Source organism: Pelodiscus sinensis, chromosome 9 (genome assembly GCF_052426305.1).
Source record: "Pelodiscus sinensis isolate ZL-2025 chromosome 9, ASM5242630v1, whole genome shotgun sequence".
In the NCBI taxonomy this organism is placed as follows: domain Eukaryota; kingdom Metazoa; phylum Chordata; order Testudines; family Trionychidae; genus Pelodiscus; species Pelodiscus sinensis.
In genome coordinates this window covers 55,882,423-55,898,684 of record NC_143060.1, presented here as the reverse complement: position 1 = coordinate 55,898,684, position 16,262 = coordinate 55,882,423, and positions in this window count along the sequence as shown.

The window sequence follows — 16,262 nt, the reverse complement described above, 5'->3', positions numbered from 1 at the left end:
AGGCAGAAGTTGGGGCCAGTAAATGTACCCCAAAACCTTATCTACCAGTTTTCAGTATAAAATTTCCCCCAAAATCTTAAAACCCTAGATTTTAGGGGATAAAATCTCCGCTGCCACCACCCAAATATGCTAAAGAAATCAGGGAGAGATACTTGAGAAATCTCACCCCTAAAATACAAACCAGGACACAAAAATTAACCAATACCAGGTTAATAAAGAGAAAATAGAAAACTTTTATTATCACCACAATATTCCTGTTGCAAGCATAATAACTAGATGGAGAAGTAACAAAATAATATACTCATGAAGAAACTCCATGGGCTTGGAACTTAGGGTATGTCTACACTACCCCCCTAGTTCGAACTAGGGGGGTAATGTATGCATACCGAACTTGCTAATGAAGCCCAGGATTTGAATTTCCTGGGCTTCATTAGCATAAAGTCGGCGCCGCCATTTTTAAAAGCCGGCTAGTGCGAACCCCGTGCCGCGCGGCTACACGCGGCACGGGCTAGATAGTTCGGATTAGGCTTCTAATCCGAACTATCTGTACGCTTCGTGGAACAAGGTGTACAGATAGTTCGGATTAGGAAGCCTAATCTGAACTATCTAGTCCGTGCCGCGTGTAGCCGCGCGGCACGGGGTTCGCACTAGCCGGCTTTTAAAAATGGTGGCGTCGGCTTTATGCTAATGAAGCCCGGGAAATTCAAATCCCGGGCTTCATTAGCAAGTTCGGTATGCATACATTACCCCCCTAGTTCGAACTAGGGGGGTAGTGTAGACATACCCTTAGTTACAAAGGATAGCAAAATCCATTTTTAAATGCACAGACACTAGATCCTATTTTCTAAACCATAAAACAATAAAACCTAACGGATTTATCTAAACTTTATCCTACTTACAGACTCTGAAGAGTATTTTCTTAGAGGGAGGCATCCTGTCCCCTTCAATATCTGGAGAGAAACTGCTCAAGACAAAGAATGGAGGATCCAAACATTCCTTTGTCTCCGTTTGAAATTCCAACCTGCATTCCTATTGGCCAACTCTACTTGAGTTAGGTATAGTTAACCCCTTAGTCCTCAGGCTGCTGGCTAACTCTCCTGATCATGACAGTCTGCAAGTCTGTTCAAGAACTCCTCCTAAACAATAAGAACTAGGACCACCAAATTTGGTATGGAACTTCCTCTATCCTAACTTACATCTAGATCAGGGTTTGGTTGTGCAAGGAAAACAAGATTTACCTGGAATTTGATTGCTTTCCATAACATGGAAAGGGAGAGAGCAGAGAGAGGAGGGACATGATATTCACAGTCACCACTGGGAGCAGCAAGTGCAGGGGATGACTACACTATAGAGTGACCACTGGGTCAGCCACACCACCAAAGGAGTGGCCAGCTGTGGGTGGGGCTCACTATCTCGCCTGCCACTGGCCAAAGTGGCCTCCCTGCCCCAAACTCCTTCCCCCCAGCCCTCGGCCCCAGTGCTGGATCCCAGGGCATGAAAGCCCCACTGGGCCTACCGTGGCAAACCCCCTGGGAGCACCACTGGGCCCGGGCAGCATAGCCCTGGACCCTCCCACAGGATCTATCGACACTCTCTCTTTCCCCACACCAGCACCACTGGACCATACTACATGCGTGTGCCCGGCTGGCCTGTGCAGCCCCCGGGGGCCAGGCCTGGGGATTGCCTGTTGGAGGCCTGTGAATTCCACACACACACACCCCTTGGCCCATGCCCAGGGAGCACCAGCAGGAAACTTGAACACACACACCGCTCCAGTCCCAGCCCAGGTCCCTCCCTCCAACCCTGGCCCGGGCCCCTCTCCAGCCCCTGTCCTCTAGCTGGACCCAGGTAATGCCAAGAAACTCTGCTAGTATTAAAAAAATTAAAACAAGCCAGATTGATAGTTCGGAAGAAAGTAGGCATTTTATGGAGAAGCAGAGTAACTGCTTTGGATTTACTGAGGCTAAAATGTGCTCTTTCTCCACCCCCCTACCCCCCATGCCCCACCCTTGATGAAAACAACTGCTTTTTTCATAGACTGTTCTGAAATAGTCAACTCCCAGCCCTGCCCTTCTGTAGACCAAGAAGGATCAACAGAAGTAATACATTAACACAGAAGAGGCAAACCACACTGTGCAGCTCATCTCGAATGAGAATATTCCTCCCTCACCCCACAAACCCTGAACAAATTATTGTAGTATCCCCTGGGAATTGCAAAGAATTTAAATCAGATAGAATGTGATTTCAGCATGTTTATCTCCCGTATTAATAGCGGTAAGTTCATATTAATAGCTTTCAATGCATTGTTCATGGTTTAAACATGATGTATGGGGAATGATTATCACCTGTCATTCTGAATGTTTCAGAGAGCATAGTAATCTCTGTCAACTACTTTACAGCCAGTGGTGGAATTGTGTACTGAGTATTTATATATATTTGGTACTGCCACGATGATGGCAGAATGCTTGAGTGATGTCTTATCATTAACTGTGTGGAAAACAAGATCATTGACAAGGAATTCTTTGATTCGTGACCATACACTGTACTGCATATCACAGCCGGAGATATATGACTTATCTCGATACTGTCACATGGTACAAATATAAAGTACCTCTGTCCAAGCTGTGAGAATCAAAGAATGTGACAGAGATTCTGGGTGATGATTTTTGTATATTGACTGTTAATAATAATAATAATAATAATAATAGTTGTAGTACACCAAATTGGAGATAGAGTCTTTTTTGTATTTAGAATAAGTTTGGGATTTCAAAGGAGAATAAAATAGTTCGATGGCCAAAATTCCAGGGATCTCTCGGTGCCCAGTTTTACTTTAGGAAGTTCACAAATGACACTTTCACTTGAAAAAAAACCCCAAAATCCAGAATCACCGGAATTTAAAACATTTCCCCAGGTGCTCTGAGTATTTTCTTCAACTTTTTTTTCTTTTAACAAAGAGTTCTATTTAGAGACCATTTGTTTTTACCTCTGGGCTGTAGGAGTATGTTCTTTCCTCTAGTCTGTGCATCTTTCATGTTAGCCTCTATTGTAGCAATGTGCATTCTTTTAGAAAAATGCTAATGGTTTCTTGGCACTTGCATCATTTTGGGTAAGTAACTGGAAGCTTTAATTGGGTTGGTTTCTTTCTTTTTTCTTTTTCTTTTTTAGCATTTCAGTTACATTACAAATGTAAGCCCAAAGCCTTTCTATATAAACAAATACATGGACCAAAGGGACTGATAAAATAGCAATAGCTTTTATGCACTGAAAGCCATTTTGACAATGGTAAAAATGTATTTATACAATATACTCAACCTAAACACCTTCTTTAAAAACAAAGAAAGACTCTAAAGCAGTTGGAACTATTTTTCTCCAATTCAACAAAAATTAACCCACTACTATAATAGGGTTATTTTACCAAGAAACTTTTTGGAATTATAACCTACCGAGTACCATTTGTTTCATATTTCGAATAAAACATTATAACCAATTTAATTGACATGTATTCCCTTTTTTTGTATCTCCTGCCTTAAAACATCTACCTACTGCTGTTAATCTGTCAACCAATTCAATTTCATATTGCAGCTGTTTCCCAGGTAACCCAAACAGCTATGGAGAAAAAAAGTGAGTGTAATAAAAAGAAATCGAGAAGAGAGCAGCCTTTCCACTTTGTTTAAGACACATCCCAAATGTGAAACCCATTTCCAAATATAAAGGTACTGAAAACTACTATATTGTATTTAATAAGTCAAATTTTGGCTCGTGATAACCTAGATGTGTGCACCAGAAAGTATGTTTGACAACATGCCAGAAGTTGGCTTTCTCTCTTGATTCCAGTTCAGCAACACTGCCCTAAAGCTGCTTTACCGCTAATATAAAAGAGGTGTAGGAGAAAGAAAGAGCCTGAAGTATATGCCTGGTTTAAGGCCTGAGACATGGACCAATGTGATCAAGAATGATACTAGGAATAACAGGTAAGCCTTGTCAAAAGCAGATGTTTACTTGCCAGCCAGTGTCTGGAACATGAATTCGACACTGGTACTGCCAGCATTGCTAGAACACATGGAACATGTAAATACATTCCACCAGGACAGAACAAGGACACCCCAACCCAGCACATGATAAAATAGTTTGACAAAAGTAATGAATAACATAAGGCGAAGTACCAAGCGTGTCATTAATGCATAAGATAAGTAAGGTATATATGTAATAGAAAGAAAGATTGTTTGTCTCGGTCTATATAAGTTGAGGTACCTCAATTTACCTCTTTGACCGACCTAGGGGGCAATAGTGAAATCCATACATTGACTGAGCCCTGTCTATTGTCAGAGGGTCATATGTGTAATGTTTCAGTGGCTGTCTGGTTACTGACAACTATTACTGTAATTTGTTTGACAATAAATTTGACTCAAGTGACTTCATATCTTATCTGAGTCTGTGGTCTTTGGGGGCTCTCATGAAGTCCGTTGTGCTAGCTATCTGTGCAGAGCTGGCACGATATATGGAGGGAGCATACGAAAACACACACAGATGAATGTTCATCATAACTGATTGAGTCAGAGACCTGACAGGTTGCCACACCAGTGAATCCTGAATTACTATATTGTGGTCCTGAACTTCTACAAGAGGAACATAACAGAATGCAGCCACTGTCCAAGCAAAAGTGTAACAGTGTGCATGTACTGTACCATGTTTATATACACCTATCTTAGTATGTATATGAACCCCTTTCAATCCCACCATTACATCTGAGCACCATGTAATTATTCATTTCTTTGAGCTAGTCAGAATATTTTCCCCTTGACGTTTGATTGAAAACCTGAAATTTGGGGCTGAAAGTTTTCAGGTTTTGGTCAAACATTTCATTTTCTGTGTTTAAGGGGGGTTTTAACTATAAAAAGGCAAAATCCTTTGTGAAAAGCAGACTTTTTTTCATGGAAAAAAAATCCCCTGTACAGGCAGTCCCCGGGTTACGTACAAGATAGGGACTGTAGGTTTGTTCTTAAGTTGAATTTGTATGTAAGTCGGAACTGGTACATATTGTAGGGGAAACACTAGCCAAACATTTTTTTTAGTTTTGGATAGCATAGGGAAAGGTTAACTCCCCTCTAATGTTTGTTTTGCTGTCTGTTCCCCTGTTCAGAAGATTTCACATCTATTTCTGTCCCTGTGACAAACTCAGGACTAAAGGAGTAACTCATCAAATACCAAACAGCTCTGCACCATGCTTTGAGCTAATAGCTTTATTTCCACACACCACCCAGGGTTCTAGGAGGAGGGTCCTTTTTTTGCTAACACAATGAGGCCAGCACTTTGTTTGTTTTGGTGGAGTCTTTGTTTGCCCATGGAGCGCAGCATGTATAGGGGGAGGAGGGGCGGAGAGGCTGCTTTTGTCTGCTGTTCGGCAGCCTGTTGCTCAGGGGAGGGGGCAGCCTGTTGCTGGCAGGGGGGGAGGGGGGAGGCGTGCAGGATGCGAGGCCGCGGGGAGGGGGGCAGCGGGCGTGGGGAGGCACTTTTCCTCTGCCCGGCAGCTCTGCGGGATCCCTGTCCCTGTGGCCAGCTGCTGCAGGCAGAGGCCAGTTGGAGCCGGCCGAAGAGGAGGAGGGGGTGGATTCTAGGACCCAGGTGAGCGAGCCCCGGGGACGCTGCTGCGCTCCGGCATGTATAGAGGGGAGGAGGGGCAGAGAGGCTGCTTTTGTCTGTTCGACAGCCTGTTGCTCAGGGGAGGGGGCAGCCTGTTGCTGGCAGAGGGGTGGGGGGCAGCGGGCATGGGGAGGCACTTTTCCTCTGCCCGGCAGCTCTGCGGGACCCCAGTCGGAGCCGGCCCGAGGAGGAGGAGGATCCTAGGACCCAGGTGAGCGAGCCCCGGGAATGCTGCTGCGCATGTGCGGGAGTTGCCTCACCCCGTTCGTATCTAGGGATCCGACGTAAGTCGGATCCACGTAAGTCGGGGTCTGCCTGTACTCATGTTCAACTTTCTTTTAGTTGAAAAGTGCAGATTTGTCTCAATTGAAATATTTTGTGAATTTGTATTAAATTGTTTCACTCCCTTCTCCCAAAATATCTATAAAGATCTGTCTTTGGCCTTTTCCTCTTTTTTTTTTAAGAAGTAAAAACTCCTCAAAAATGAAGTCTCATTTTGGCTTATACACGATGTTTTATGCAATCCAAAATGAAATTTTTACTTTTTTATTTCCATTCACTGTGATTTTTTTTGTTTCAAGGTGTGTGGGTTTCCTCCCCCGCCATTTCAGCCAGTGAACTGAAAAATCACCCACCTTTACATGTACATTTAGCATAAATATTTTTTGTTGTGTGGATGTGTTTTCCACACAATGTTAATGCAAAAGTGGTCAAGAGTTAAGATTATCCATGTAACTTTATTGTGTCCATTTCTCAACTTTATTGATTGTTTACGCATGTGCACACATACACACACACACATTATATTTAGCATAATATTTTCTTTTTTTTTTTTTTGGTTAATGGGAAGTACAGTATTTCAGAACAACCTGGTCTAAGCCATAATAAAGTGCCAATCTTATAATTATTTTACTTGAACATATAACATATAAAATAATTGTGTGCACTGATATAGCCCAAAACTATAAAAGTGCAGGGGAGGGTGGTAGGCAGTTGTTAATTATTTTACTTGCACACATAATAATTGTGCTCTCTGACATAGTCGAAAGCGCTAAAAATGTGTGTGTGTCATGGAGTGAGAGAGAGAGAGTGTGTGTGTGTGTGTGGTTAATTAGGCAGTTGCTAACTGTAAAATCCTTACATTTCAGAAGAATATCTCCCATTATACTTGAAAATAGCTTTAATGAACATTAATGAAAATTACTAGGAGATATACTTTCACACACGGTTTAGTTTATCCTTACTCGTTTCTGCACATCTCAAAGTAGCATTTAATTGCTTTAATGGTTCCATGATAAAGTGACACTCAGTGGCTGCAGATTTTTATAACCCCCTTAAGAGCTATATATATATTTGTGCCCAATAATTTGCATTAAAGTTGTCTGTACTCTGATTTCACCCCAGTATCCAATTATTCTGCACTCTTAAAAAATAGGGCCAATATTCATGTAGAAAGAACATTTTCTATTTTGAAACAATTTAAAGGCTATTATCTTTTATATATTAATGGAAACATTTCTGCACCACTTCCTTTACAAGAAAACCACATTCAATACTGTTGTTCCCCTCATGGGGAAAGTTTCTTGACCAAGCAAATCGATGCATTATTTCAGCTATCAACTTTAATATTTTGAAAAGCCTTCAAAAGTTGGAAGTACAAATCTAGTGAAGATCATTAAAAGCACAATAATTACGACATGAAAAACACTAGATGGACATTAGCTAGGCTATATGGGAATTTGAAATGCAAATAGCCAAAACAACAAAATCTACTATTAAGAAATGTCTTAGGTTTAACAGAAGTCTGCGATCGGCCAGGCAGAGTTCAGAGGAAAGTAAAAGGAGTTGTAAGGGGATATAATTGACAACAGATATAAATCAGGCTGTCCGTTTGCTTTCTATATTTTGTAGTCTCTTCTAATTTGTGTTTGAAAATAGACTGGCACCTGGATGCCCAAGGACAGGTGGGTATAAGGGTGCTTTAAATCTACATTCTGCTGAACTACACTGAGTGATTTTTATGACGTTATCTGATGACACATGACCATATCGATAATTTTTGCAACCACTGTTGTTTATTTGCAACAAATCTGGTACAAAATGTGGCATGTAAGATGTCTATGAAAAGCTTGTGATTTGCTGAATATCATAATACTCCTTGCATGCATGTATCATTTTTGTATTTGAAATTATGAGCACTGGCTCTATACATATATTTCAAATGTTTGCTCCTGGGATAGTGCTCACAAGATATTTAGGCAGCACATCTTGGAAGTACTGTTCAAAGTAAATGGCTCATCGAGGGCATTTAATTCACAATGGACTATGGGAGACACCCATATATATTGAATGGAATTTTCTGTGGGTGTTCATCTGAAGCATATGTAATGGCCACTACTGTGACTAAGCAAAATTATGCATAGACATATGACTTGTTCATGTCACTCCAAACACCATCTTGTTACTGTAATTTTCCACAGTAAGCACAATGGAAAAGCTATAAGAAGCCATGGAAACACCTCTTTCCTGCTCAAACCCCTGGTCTTACACCAATGAGAACATTCTAACAAAGGGATTGAGAACCTTCCAATGATTTGGAAGCAACCTGGAAATTGACTTAAGCCAGCAGTGTTTTCCATCACTGCAACAAACCTGAACCAGCACTTTGCAATTAGTTAGCTTCATAGGGGTAGCCAAGTTAGTCTGTAACTGGAAAAACTTAAAAAAACAAAAACAGTCTTGCAACATCAGTTTGGATTAGGGAGGTAAATGAAGCATCTCAAAGTTGCTAATGAAGCACGGGATTTAAATGTCCCGCACTTGATTAGCATATTCGCGGCCGGTTACCATTTTAAAATGCGAGTTGCCGATTTAACTTGACGCGTGTAGACGCGGTAGTCCGATCCAAAACCCTTCTCTTGAATTAACTGTTACTCCTCATTGCTGGGGAATAACAGTTAATTCGAGGGAAGGATTTTGGATTAGACTACCAGGTCTACATGTGGCAAGTTAAATCAGGCGACCGGCATTTTAAAATGGTGACCGGCAGTGAATGTGCGAATCAAGAGCGGGATATTTAAATCCCGTGCTTCATTAGCAACTTTGATATGCTTCATTTGCCTCCCTAGTCCGAACTAGGAGGCAAGTGTAGACATATAGATTAACAAAACATGTAGACGGTGTTGTGAGCTTTTGTGAACACAACCCCCTTCTTCAGATGAATGAAGTTATTAAAAGTTCAATTTCTAAAGAAACAAGGGATAGAAGGAGAGAAGAAAAAAGAAGGGAAAAAAAGGAAAAAAGGAGAAAGAAATAGTCAATTTGAGTGTCCATGCTACATGAAGCTGATAGAGAAGGTACTATTTCTTCTTAAGAACCCACTGTTTGGTTTTTCATGGAATTAGGATGTGGACTGTAGTGGGCTATCCAGCCAATGTCTTTATTCAGTTTAGTTCTTTGTGTATTCAGTAGTAAATATAGTGTGTGCATGTATTTTATTAACGATGTTTTATCCTAGATCTCTAGGAAGAAATTACAGCCAGCGTTGGCCAGCCAGTCCAACATCATCTATGATTTGGGGGTGGGTGGGAGATGAATAGGAGTGTTGACCAGTACCCAGTGACAGAGGGTATGCCTACACTACAAAGTTAGTTTGAACTAACTTAGTTCGAATTAGTTAATTTGAACTAAGCTAATTCGAACTAACGCAGCTAGACCTAAAAACTAGTTCGAATTAGCGTTTTGCTAATTCGAATTAGCGCATCCACACTGATTGGACGTAGGGGCGCATTTAAGGGCAGCTGAAACCGGTTCTGGCAGGGCATCAGGTCAGTAGTTGCTTTGTGTGGCTGCTGTCTGAGGCTATCTGAGGCTCGTGCTTAAAGGGACCCCCCCTGGACAGCCGGTTCTCAGCTTTTCCTGCTTGCTTGCCAACCTCACCGAGGGACAGCAAAGCGTTGGTCTCTGTGCCAGTGTGTGTCGGTGTTTCCCTTCGGGGACGCCGCCGCAGGTGGCAACATGGAGCCAGAGCTCGCCCTGCACCTTCTGGTGCACTTTCTGGACTTACTGCTGCAAGCCTGCCAGCAATGTCTCGAGGCTGCCTGGCACCACCTGGTGCACGTCAGTCCCCTGCCTCTCCACCTGGCCGCCCTGGGGGCCGTGGAGGAGCCGCGGCGGCGCCCCGACACCGGCGTGCCCCGCCGCATCTGGCGTCTGGGCACCAGCAGAGACTAGTGGGACCGCATCGTCCTGGAGCACTGGGAAGACCGACAGTGGACCCAGAACTTCAGGATGAGGAGGGACACCGTCCTGGAGCTCTGCAAGTGGCTCGCCCCTGCTCTGCGCAGAAGCGACACTCGCATGAGGCCCGCCATCCCCCTCCAGAAGCGGGTGGCCATCGCCCTCTGGAAGCTCTCCACGCCGGACAGCTACCGATCCGTCGGGAACCAGTTCAGCATGGGGAGATCCACCGTCGGAGCGATGCTCATGCAGGTATGGCACTCATCGGCCACTGCACCGGGAAAGAAGGGGGGATGCAAGGAGGGGATGGGCCGCCCCAGGGACAAAGGGGGGGCAGGAGGAGGCGAAAGCGCCCCGCTCCGGAGAGGTCGGTCTGTCCCGGCCGTACTACACGCCGCCAGGGGGGTTGCTTCCGGGAGTGGGGCGCGGGGCACTGCCAGGGCACGAATGCTCCCAGCCACCCGGGCGCCCCACTGATTGGCGCTTTGCTGTGTCTCTCCGCAGGTGGTCAAGGCCATCAACCGGGTGCTGCTCCGCAGGGTGGTCCGCCTCGCTGACCCGGACGCCGTCATCCAGGGATTCGGTGCCCTCGGCTTCCCCAAATGCGGGGGGGGCCATCGACGGGATGCACATCCCCATCTGTTCCCCGGAACACCAGGCGTCCCGTTACGTGAACCGCAAGGGGTACTTCTCCATCCTCCTGCAGGCCGTGTGTGACCACTGGGGACAGTTCACGGACATTAACGTGGGCTGGTCCGGCAAAGCACACGACGCCCGGGTGTACCGCAACTCCTCTTTGTGCCAGCGGCTGCAGGATGGAACCTTCTTCCCCGACCACCACATCAGGGTCGGGGACGTGGACATGCCCGTGTGCCTGGTGGGGGATGCTGCCTACCCACTGCAGCCCTGGCTCATGAAGCCCTACACGGGGCACCTCAATCCCTCCCGCCAGGCCTTCAATGCCAGGCTGACCAGGGCCCGCATCGTGGTGGAGGGGGCCTTCAGGCGACTGAAAGCCCGCTTTCGATGCCTCCTTACCAGTCTGGACCTGGCCGAGCACAACATCCCTCCCATGGTGGCAGCATGTTGTGTGCTCCACAATTTATGTGAGAGAAAGGGGGAGGCTTTCCTGCCAGCCTGGATGGCTGAGGCTGACCGCATGGTTGGCCACTACGGTCAGCCCCGCACCACTGCCGTCTGGGAAGCCCAGCGGGGGGCCGTCCGGATCCGGGAAGCCCTGCGGGAGAGCTTCCTAGTGGAGGAGGAGGACTGACCTCTCCTTTGCATGCCCCACTGGGGCCTTCTTCCACCCTACCCCCTTTCCCCTTTCCCCTCCCTACCTACTGTCAAATAAAGACACCTGTTTTTCAAACAAAAACGTCTTTTTATTTAACATAACTGGGGTGGGGGAAGGGAAAAGGTGTGAGAGGGGAGGGGGAAACCTGGGATGAGGGAGCTGGAAGGGGAGGGAAGGAAGGAAGGGAAAGGAAAGCTCAGGGGTGGGGGTCCGGCTGCCTCTCCTGTCTCGCAACACTGCGGGTCCAGGGGCGTTGGTGGGGAATGGTTGTGGAGGGTGGGGCAGGAGGGACGGGGGTGTGGAGGAAGCAGGAGCGGGAGCAGGGAAGCAGGGGGAGCAAGAGGGGGAGCAGCGGGAGCAGGAGCGGGAGCAGGGGGAGCCGGAGCAGGAGGAACTGGGAAGCTGTCGAGCAGGCTCTGGAGGTGGCCTCGCAGGGCACGGCCCTGCTCCTCCAGTGGCTCCAAGCTCCTCCGGCGCAGCCTCAGGTCCTCCTGGACTCAGTGGTCCTGGATGCGGAGCTGGTGCTCCAGGAACCGGAGTTGCCACCTCTGGTAGTCCTCTTGGTTCCTGGCTCTCCTGCTGGCCCAGGCGCGGGCGGCTGCTGCAGGCGGGGTGGTGCGCCCTGCAGTCCCAGGTGCTGCAGCTGTGGTGAAACAAGACCAGCGGTCAATTACCCCAGGGGCCCACGTGTGTGAAACCCAGCCCCCCTCTGCAAACCCAGGGCCCCTGCAGGATCCCCAGCTGCTGCTCCATGGTGGGCAAGGCCCAGGCGCACAGTCCCTGGGCTCCCTCTCGCCCCAGCCCCCCGTACACATAAGGGGAGCATGATGGTACTCACATGTGGATGCCTCCCCGGCCTCGGACGACACAGGCGAGCAGCTCTGTGGGGTGCCTCGGGGGTCCTGGGTCCTGGGCAGGCTGCTGGCAGGCTCCTGGGTCTCGGAGCCCTCCTCCTCCTCCTCTGTGTCTGGGAGCGGTCCCTCTGCCCCGGGGTCTATCACCTCCCAGGGGGCAAGGACAGCATGAGCCTCCAGGATGCAGTCCAGAGCCTGGAAGTGGGGGCAGGCCTCCAGGTCGGCCCCTGGCAGGCAGGCCCTGGAGTAGGACTGCCGCAATTCCTTAATTTTACAGCGCACCTGCTCCCGGCTGCGCTGGTGGCCCCTGGCGGCCAGGCTGGCAGCCATGCCGCCGTACACTGCTGCGTTCCTGTGGCTAGTGCGGAGATCGTGGACATTGGAGGCTTCCCCCCAAACCTCGATGAGGTCCACGATCTCCGCACTAGACCACGCTGGCGCCCGCCTCTTGTGGCCCCGGGCAGGCTCCTGGGAGCCGCCAGGCTGGTCCCGGGAACAGTGGGAGGGGTGGGTGGCATCGGGTCGCTGGCTCATGGGGTGTCAGCTGCTGGGTGTGCTGGCACAGGTGCTGGCAGCCTTACAACTGGCACAAACCCCGTAGCCAGCCCGTGCCCCTTTAAGGTCTCCCCTTTAAGGTCTCCGGGGCCGGGAGGGGGGCAGACGAGTTTCCCTGGTGTTGGCCAGAGTGGCCACCAGGGAAACCTGGAAAGGGCTAGCCTCCCACTAGTTCGAATTAAGGGGCTACACAGTCCTTAATTCGAACTAGTAAGTTCGAACTGGGCTTAATCCTCGTGGAATGAGGTTTACCTAGTTCGAACTAAGCGCTCCATTAGTTCGAATTAAATTTGAACTAACGGAGCGCTAGTGTAGCGCCTATGAAAGTTAGTTCGAACTAACATCCGTTAGTTCGAACTAACTTTGTAGTGTAGACATACCCTAAGAGGTTAAACTCAGGTAGCTAGCAAGGTGGCTGACAGGAAGCCAGAAGAACCAATGGGGATAGAGTGCTGAAATTTGAATGATATAAGATACCTTGCCTGCTTTCTTTGTGTGGGAGAGTTAGGAGTTGAGAGACACAGGATGATTTAAACCTAGACAGGATTACCATGCCTCCAAGGAATTTGGGGCATGGAAGTGGAGTTGTAACAGTTTTTAACTGTTACTCCTCATTGTTATCCCAGTAAGCTTCCATTATTCAAATCAAATCATAAGACTTTGTGCCTGGACTTCTGTGCCAGGAATTTTCTTTCTTTCTTTCTTTCTTTCTTTCTTTCTTTCTTTCTTTCTTTCTTTCTTTCTTTCTTTCTTTCTTTCTTTCTTTCTTTCTTTCTCCCTCCCTCCCTCCCTCTCTCAGGATTGGCTTTGCTTTTGAGGTGAGATCTGAATTGTTTATTGATCTTGTGTGTGAGACTTGTCCTTTGGGACCAAAAGAACCTTTTATTTGATGAGACAGACTTTTAAAAAATGCTCATCTTTAAATCCACTGTTTTTGGGGTGATGCAAAAGACTGGAATGCATCAGGAAACTGCTTTTATAACTTCTCTTTAGCGGGTGTGTTGAGACAGACGTTTACTTTGATGGCTTGTTTGGTAAATTTATGGGAGAATAACCACCCTTTATCTCTGCAATGTGACCTTTGTTTGGTGTTCTCACTTGTGAGCCATGAAGACCCAGCTACATTTCTAGAGCAAAGGGCTATGACTAGAACTCCCAGTGAAGTCAATAGAAGCACAAGGTGACCACCACTTTGAGGAGGAAATCACAGTTATTGAGGGGTATGAAGAAGGATTTAGAAGCCTTGCTTTAGGCACTGGACTTTGAAGAATTTGTTCTTAGATTTCTGTCTCATTTGAGTTGAAAAAGTCCCACCCTCGCTTGAATTTTCTTCCTGCTTCCTACTCCTCCATTTTTTGCACTGTGAAAATGGGCTTAGATATACACTGAATTTAATACATAAAATATAAGTGGTCTCTTTAAGTGCTGATAAAATCCCTGTTCCTGGGGTAAAATACCCATCAGCACTGTCACATCCTAGCTACATCTGCCATGGAGTGTTGGCATTTCAAACGAATGGCATTTTATTCTGCTACAGTGACACACAGTTCATGTCTAACTCAGGACCATAATAATGAAAGGCCACAATAGTGACAGAAAATAACGCTTTCAACAAGCATCTCTGACAAGCCCAAGTCCACTTTGAAACCAGCAGGACTTATACTCCTAAATCATTTAAATGCTTTTGAATATCTACACAAGTAAACCAACGTCTTGGTTTTGAATCCGTTTGTTTGTTCCATGACTTATTAGTGAGGAGTGGATGCAGAGGGAATACACAGACACCAGAGTGGAGGGAGAGAGTTTCCAGCTAGACTTTATCTTAAAATAATCCACCTGAATAATTGTACCTGAGTATTTTAAATGAGGACTAATGCTACCAGAATTCAGGGCCTTTGGGCTGGAATTTTCCAAAGAAGCTAGTGAAATTAGGTGCCTGTCTCAGGGTACAATTTATAGCACTTTGATCCCTGAAGTTGCTGTGGCACTAGGAAGGCTGAAGAAGTAATTGCAGTTATTCAGCTTTTTAGGGATTAGGGACAACTCAGTAGCAATTTCTGGGGTCTGAGGCCATTGGCTCAGTAATTGGGAGGATACATTTGGGAAGAAGAGAAAAAATGGGGGATGAGGGAGGGCTCAGAGAGGGTGCATTGGACTAGAGAGGAAGCTTTGTGGACAACTCCTCCTGTTATATCCGTGGTGCCTTCTTTTATACATTGAAACTGAGGATTAAAAAGCACATATGGTGAACAAAGAGACTGTCTCTTTGTGTCTATGAACATAAGAACAACCTAGGTGGTGATATTCGGAGGGGAGGGGAAAGGATGCCCAATAATATTGGAAGATCAATAGGCCTTAGAAATCTAACTCTCTTAGGGTATGTCTACACTACCCCGCTAGTTCGAACTAGTGGGGTAATGTATGCATACCGAACGTTCAAATGAAACCTGGGATTTGAATTTCCCGGGCTTCATTTGCATAAGCGGGAAGCCGCCATTTTTAACCTGGAACGAGGTGTACCGGTAGTTCGGAATAGGAACCTAGTCCGAACTACCTAGTTCGAACCCCGTGAAGCCGCGCTACACGGGGTTCGAAGCAGCGGGGATTTAAAAATGGCGGCTCCCCGCTTAGGCAAATGAAGCCCGGGAAATTCAAATCCCAGGCTTCATTTGCACGTTCGGTATGCATACATTACCCCGCTAGTTCGAACTAGCGGGGTAGTGTAGACATACCCTTAGACCTTTCTGAAAATCCCCATTTTTGTATGTTTTTACTTTAACCTATAGTGTAAAAGAACACGGAAAGAATTCCTACATAAAATCTCAAAATGAACAAAACAGAAAATGTCATTACATTATAGATTAGTTTGTTAATGTCAGGTATCAATTAAGAACATTCAAAATATTTATATACATGAACTGAGATTAGAACTATTTATCAGCCAATAAACATTTTATTTTCTCAAATGCCCACAGACTCATATAGATGATTGTATAAATAATTTGCATCTGAGCAAGATTTTTAAAAATATTTTATAAAAGAAACCCAAATAAACTGATCTATCGATATGTCATCATTACTTGCTAGAAGTTCATATTCAAGAAGGAAAGCTGTCTATGTTTTTCCTGCAGCATAAATCCATAGAACAGCTTCTATGAAATCAAATTTGATATCATAGAGGAAAATGAGACTATTAATTTTGGCCTTATTGATTGGAGTGTAATGAAACCTGTTTATAATGTGTCTGATGTTTTAAATGGTGGTTGAATCTAACAACTCTTGTTTCCTTCAGATTTATATGCCATTATCTCTACATTATGATCCTAAGAGATTATAATGAGAAGGCATCATTTTCATTTAAAACAGTGTCAAACTGATTGATCGAGACGTACAGTTTAGTGGCTTATGCTTACTGTGATAAATAACGATACTCTAATAAAAGAATCGAAAGTAGCTGTGATCACTGGTTTCACTTTTGAAAACAATGCAACACTTTACAGTATATCACCAACTATCTGCTTCAAAGTTAATTCACACAATTCAGATGTATGCCTCCAGAACTCAGTAAAGTGGCTTCCCTAGAGATTCTAAAACTGCTGCCATTCAGAAAGGGACTCACAAATGTGCTGGACTCTCTTAAATACTAAATGGCATCCAGAAGGGAAAAGGATTTAATC